Source organism: Mus caroli, unplaced genomic scaffold (assembly GCF_978045245.1).
Source record: "Mus caroli unplaced genomic scaffold, Mus_caroli_1 scaffold_16, whole genome shotgun sequence".
Taxonomy (NCBI): domain Eukaryota; kingdom Metazoa; phylum Chordata; class Mammalia; order Rodentia; family Muridae; genus Mus; species Mus caroli.
This window is the reverse complement of record NW_028227271.1, coordinates 161486-168195: the sequence shown is the minus strand read 5'-3', so window position 1 is coordinate 168195 and position 6710 is coordinate 161486.

Genomic DNA, 6710 nt, shown 5'->3' with positions numbered 1-6710 from the left:
ATTCTAAGTATTGCCATGAAACCTATTGTAACCAGGTGTGACTAGTTTGGAAGCCATTGAAACTTCCTTGGAGAGGTGACATTTAAGCATTGTTAAATAGTAACAATGTGTGACAAAGGTTATAAATAGTAACAAATATCCAGTGTGTGCTAGGTCTACAAGTGGTGCTTAGTATCCACACTCAGGTTTTAGCCCCTTATGTTTCCTAGCTCCTTAGATGTGAGCATAGAGTTAGCTCTTACCTTGGACTAATTGCATATTCCTTTTTCTCTTATCCTCCTATTCTATTAGGAATCCTCCCATCTTTACTTTTCTGTCATTAATTCTAAAGCTATGATTAGTCTGTGACTTCCCAATCCCTATTTTGTTAAAACACAGTCATGTGTCCTTACCCCATTGCAGTCCAGAGCAGCTTTTGTGTAGTATCTGGCCAGGTTTCAGGCATTTTCAAAAAAAGATTAGAGTAGAATCCATAGTTGATGTCTAAGTTAGAGTTTTAGTGCTGTGAACAGACACCATAACCAAGGCAACCCTTATAAAGGACAACATGTAATTGGGGCTGGCTTACAGGTTCAGAGGATCAGTTCATTATCATCAAGGCAGTAACATGGCAACATCCAAACAGAAATGGTGCAGGAGGAGCTGAGAGTTCTACATCTTCATCTGAAGGCTGCTAGCAGAATACTGGCTTCCAGGCAGTTAGGATGAGGGTCTTAAAGCCCACACCCACAGTGACACACCTACTCCAACAGGGCCACACCTTCTAATAATGCCATTCTCTGGGCCAAGCACATACAAACCATCACAGTTGATAAAATGATTTGAATTAGGCAATTATGGAAGAAGAATCTAAGCTATTAACAAGTGTATGCTATATTTTCTACCTCACTACTTGCCATGATGTATGTTGCTCCTGACTTCCAGATTGAAAATAATCAAATTAAAATAACCTCAGTTTTTCACATATTGAATGTACTTTCACAGTATGGCTTCTGATATAGTTAGTTTTTAGAGGCTTTGGGGAAGGTACTTTGTTATTATATATTTATATATATATATATATACATATATATATATATATATGAATGTTATGACTAAAACTGACATGTCATTCACTATGTATATGTTTGTACATGTCTACATTTAAAAGCATATCAATTTCTTTACAGCTTGATCCTTGCAAATAAACTGAAATGACCTATCAACAGATGAAGGTGGTACAAACTCTGAAACAATTAAAGACACTGTGAGTAGCATTGAATCACAGTGGTGTCAAGTGTGTAAAGAAATAAGTCCATATTACAATACCATATACTAAAACTATGTTTTCTTAAATATAGTCTTGAATTAAGATTTCATGTTATCGTTTTTAATTGGTTTATAGTGCAGTACATTAACACAGGGCTCTTTCATATATCCTTCATTGTTGTTAGCCTGCTCTCACCATCCTCTGATCTCCTCCACTCTTCTTGTTCCTTACCAACACCAAACTTCCCCTTCTCCCCTCCTATAACCTATGCTCCACTATTCCCTCTCCCTCAAGGCATTCCATACTCCCATGGCACTTCCTGATTTTCTGGCTTCTACATGTATTCTGTGTTCAACACTAATATCTGACAAGATGAAGCTAAGATCTGCATCTGAGAGACAACATGCAGCACATTTCTTTCTGGGCCTGGCATACTTCACTTAATATATTTTTCCAGTTCCATTCATTTCCTAGAAAAATCTATATTTGTATTTTATATATAGCTAAGTAAAATTCCATTGTGCTTATGTACCACATTTTCATTATCTATTCTTCTGTTACTGTACATCTGGTCTGATTCCATTCATCTATTGTGATTAACACAGCAGATAAATAACCAATTTACAAAAAGAGTTATAAAAGATAATATTACTTCTAGAAGTCATTGGTTTTTTTTCCACTTTTTTTAAAATTTTTAATATTTTTATTACATATTTTCCTCAATTACATTTCCAATGCTATCCCAAAAGTCCCCCATAGCGCCCCCCACTTCCCTACCCACCCATTCCCATTCTTTTGGCCTTGGCATTCCCCTATATTGGGGCATATAAAGTTTGCAAGTCCAATGGGCCTCTCTTTCCAGTGATGGCCGACTAGGCCATCTTTCGATACATATGCAGCTAGAGACAAGAGCTCCGGGGTTCTGGTTAGTACATCATGTTGTTCCAACAATAGGGTTGCAGATCCCTTTAGCTCCTTGGGTACTTTCTCTAGCTTCTCCATTGGGAGCCCTGTGATACATCCAATCGCTGACTGTGAACATCCACTCCTGTGTTTGCTAGGCCCCGGCATCGTCTCACAAGAGACAGCTATATTTGGGTCCTTTCAGCAAAATCTTGCTAGTGTATGCAATGGTGTCAGCGTTTAGAAGCTGATTATGGGATGGATCCCTGGATACGGCAGTCTCTAAATGGTCCATCCTTTCATCACAGCTACGAACTTTGTCTCTGTAACTCCTTCCCTGGGTGTTTTGTTCCCAATTCTAAGAAGGGGCACAGTGTCCACACTTTGGTCTTCATTCCTCTTGAGTTTCATGCGTTTAGCAAATTGTATCTTATATCTTGGGTATCCTAAGTTTTGGGCTAATATCCACTTATCAGTGAATACATATTGTGTGAGTTCTTTTGTGATTGTGTTACTTCACTCAAGATGATGCCCTCCAGGTCCATCCATTTGGCTAGGAATTTCATAAATTCATTCTTTTTAATAGCTGAGTAGTACTCCATTGTGTAAATGTACCATAATTTCTGTATCCATTCCTCTGTTGAGGGACATCTGGGTTCTTTCCAGCTTCTGGCTATTATAAATAGGGCTGCTATGAACATAGTGGAGCATGTGTCCTTTTTACCGGTTGGGACATCTTCTGGATATATTCCCGGGAGAGGTATTGCTGGATCCTCCGGTAGTACTATGTCCAATTTTCTGAGGAACCGCCAGACTGATTTCCAGAGTGGTTGTACAAGCTTGCAATCCCACCAACAATGGAGGAGTGTTCCTCTTTCTCCACATCCTCGCCAGCATCTGCTGTCACCTGAATTTTTGATCTTAGCCATTCTGACTGGTGTGAGGTGGAATCTCAGGGTTGTTTTGATTTGCATTTCCCTGATGATTAAGGATGTTGAACATTTTTTTCAGGTGCTTCTCTGCCATTCAGTATTCCTCAGGTGAGAATTCTTTGTTCAGTTCTGAGCCCCATTTTTAATGGGGTTATTTGACTTTCTGGAGTCCACCTTCTTGAGTTTTTTATATATATTGGATATTAGTCCCTTATCTGATTTAGGATATCAATCTGTTGGTGGTTTTTTTGTCTTATTGATGGTGTCTTTAGCCTTGCAGAAGCTTTGCAGTTTCATGAGGTCCCACTTGTCAATTCTCGATCTTACAGCACAAGCCATTACTGTTCTATTCAGGATTTTTTCCCCTGTGCCCATATCTTCAAGGCTTTTCCCCACTTTCTCCTCTATAAGTTTCAGTGTCTCTGGTTTTATGTGAAGTTCCTTGATCCACTTAGACTTGACCTTAGTACAAGGAGATAGGAATGGATCGATTCGCATTCTTCTACATGTTAACAACCAGTTGTGCCAGCACCATTTGTTGAAAATGCTGTCTTTCTTCCACTGGATGTTTTTAGCTCCCTTGTCGAAGATCAAGTGACCATAGGTGTGTGGGTTCATTTCTGGGTCTTCAATTCTATTCCATTGGTCTATTTGTCTGTCACTATACCAGTACCATGCAGTTTTTATCACAATTGCTCTGTAGTAAAGATTTAGGTCCGGCATGGTGATTCCACCAGAGGTTCTTTTATCCTTGAGAAGAGTTTTTGCTATCCTAGGTTTTCTGTTATTCCAGATGAATTTGCCGGTTGCCCTTACTAATTCGTTGAAGAATTGAATGGGAATTTTGATGGGGATTGCATTGAATCTGTAGATTGCTTTTGGCAAGATAGCCATTTTTACTATGTTGATCCTGCCAATCCATGAGCATGGGAGATCTTTCCATCTTCTGAGATCTTCTATAATTTCTTTCTTCAGAGACTTGAAGTTTTTATTATACAGATCTTTCACTTCCTTAGTTAGAGTCACGCCAAGATATTTTATATTATTTGTGACTATTAAGAAGGGTGTTGTTTCCCTAATTTCTTTCTCAGCCTGTTTATTCTTTGTGTAGAGAAAGGCCATTGATTTGTTTGAGTTACTTTTATATCCAGCTACTTCACCGAAGCTGTTTATCAGGCTTAGGAGTTCTCTGGTGGAATTTTTAGGGTCACTTATATATACTATCATACATCTGCAAAAAGTGATATTTTGACTTCATCTTTTCCAATTTGTATCCCTTTGATCTCCTTTTGTTGTCGAATTGCTCTGGCTAGGACTTCAAGTACGATGTTGAATAGGAATGGAGAAAGTGGACAGCCTTGTCTAGTCCCTGATTTTAGAGGTATTGCTTCAAGCTTCTCACCATTTACTTTGATGTTGGCTACTGGTTTGCTGTATATTGCTTTTATCATGTTTAGGTATGGGCCTTGAATTCCTGATCTTTCCAAGACTTTTATCATGAATGGGTGTTGGATCTTGTCAAATGCTTTTTCCGCATGTAACGAGATGACCATGTGGTTTTTGTCTTTGAGTTTGTTTATATACTGGATTACGTTGATGGATTTCCGTATATTGAACCATCCCTGCATCCCTGGGATGAAACCTACTTGGTCAGGATGGATGATTGTTTTGATGTATTCTTGGATTCGGTTAGCAAGAACTTTATTGAGGATTTTTGCATCAATATTCATAAGGGATATTGGTCTGAAGTTTTCTATCTTTGTTGCGTCTTTTTGTGGTTTAGGTATCAGAGTAATTGTGGCTTCATAGAATGAGTTGGGTAGAGTACCTTCTGTTTCTATTTTGTGGAATAGTTTGTGAAGAACTGGGATTAGATCTTCTTTGAAGGTCTGATAGAACTCTGCACTAAACCCATCTGGTCCTGGGCTTTTTTTAGTTGGGAGACTATTAATGACTGCTTCTATTTCTTTGGGGGATATAGGGCTGTTTAGATCATTAACCTGATCTTGATTCAGCTTTGGTACCTGGTATCTGTCTAGGAACTTCTCCATTTCATCCAGGTTCTCCAGTTTTGTTGAGTATAGCCTTTGGTAGAAGGATCTGATGGTGTTTTGGATGTCTTCAGGATCTGTTGTTATGTCTCCTTTTTCATTTCTGATTTTGTTAATTAGGATGCTTTCCCTGTGCCCTCTAGTGAGTCTGGCTAAGGGTTTATCTATCTTGTTGATTTTCTCAAAGAACCAGCTCCTTGATTGGTTGATTCTTTGAAAAGTTCTTCTTGTTTCCACTTGGTTGATTTCGCCCCTGAGTTTGATTATTTCCTGCCGTCTACTCCTCTTGGGTGAATTTGCTTCCTTTTGTTCTAGTGCTTTTAGGTATGTTGTCAAGCTGCTAATGTGTGCTCTCTCTAGTTTCCTTTTGGAGGCACTCAGAGCTATGAGTTTTCCTCTTAGAAATGCTTTCATTGCGTCCCATAAGTTTGGGTATGTTGTGGCTTCATTTTCATTGAACTCTAAAAAGTCCTTAATTTCTTTCTTTATTCCTTCCTTGACCAAGGTATCATTGAGAAGAGTGTTGTTCAGTTTCCACGTGAAGGTTGGCTTTCTATTATTTATTTTGTTATTGAAGATCAGCCTTAATCCATGGTGATCTGATAGGATGCATGGGACAATTTCAATATTTTTGTATCTGTTGAGGCCTGTTTTGTGACCAATTATGTGGTCAATTTTGGAGAAGGTACCATGAGGTGCTGAGAAGAAGGTATATCCTTTTGTTTTAGGATAGAATGTTCTGTAGATATCTGCCAGATCCATTTGATTCATAATTTCTCTTAGTTTCTCTGTGTCCCTGTTTAGTTTCTGTTTCCATGATCTGTCCATTGGTGAAAGTGGTGTGTTGAAGTCTCCCACTATTATTGTATGAGGTGCAATGTGTGCTTTGAGATTTACTAAAGTTTCTTTAATAAATGTGGCTGCCTTTGTATTTGGAGCATAGATATTCAGGATTGATAGTTCCTCTTGGAGGATTTTACCTTTGATGAGTATGAAGTGTCCCTCCCTGTCTTTTTTAATGACTTTGGGTTGGAAGTCAATCTTATCAGATATTAGAATGGCTACTCCAGCTTGTTTCTTCCTACCATTTGCTTGGAAAATTGTTTTCCAGCCTTTCATTCTGAGGTAGTGTCTATCTTTTTCTCTGAGATGAGTTTCCTGTAAGCAGCAAAATGTTGGGTCTTGTTTGTGTAGCCAGATTGTTAGTCTATGTCTTTTTATCGGGGAGTTGAGTCCATTGATATTAAGAGATATTAAGGAAAAGTAATTGTTGTTTCCTGTTATTTTTGTTGTTAAAGTTGGCATTCTGTTCTTGTGGCTGTCTTCTTTTAGGTTTGTTGAGGGATTACCTTCTTGTTCTTTCTAGGGCGTGGTTCCTGTCCTTGTATTGGTTTTTTTCTGTTATTATCCTTTGAAGGGCTGGATTCGTGGAGAGATAATGTGTGAATTTGGTTTTGTCGTGGAATACTTTGGTTTCTCCATCTATGTTAATTGAGAGTTTGGCTGGGTATAGTAGCCTGGGCTGGCATTTGTGTTCTTTTAGTGTCTGTATAACATCCGTCCAGGATCTTCTGG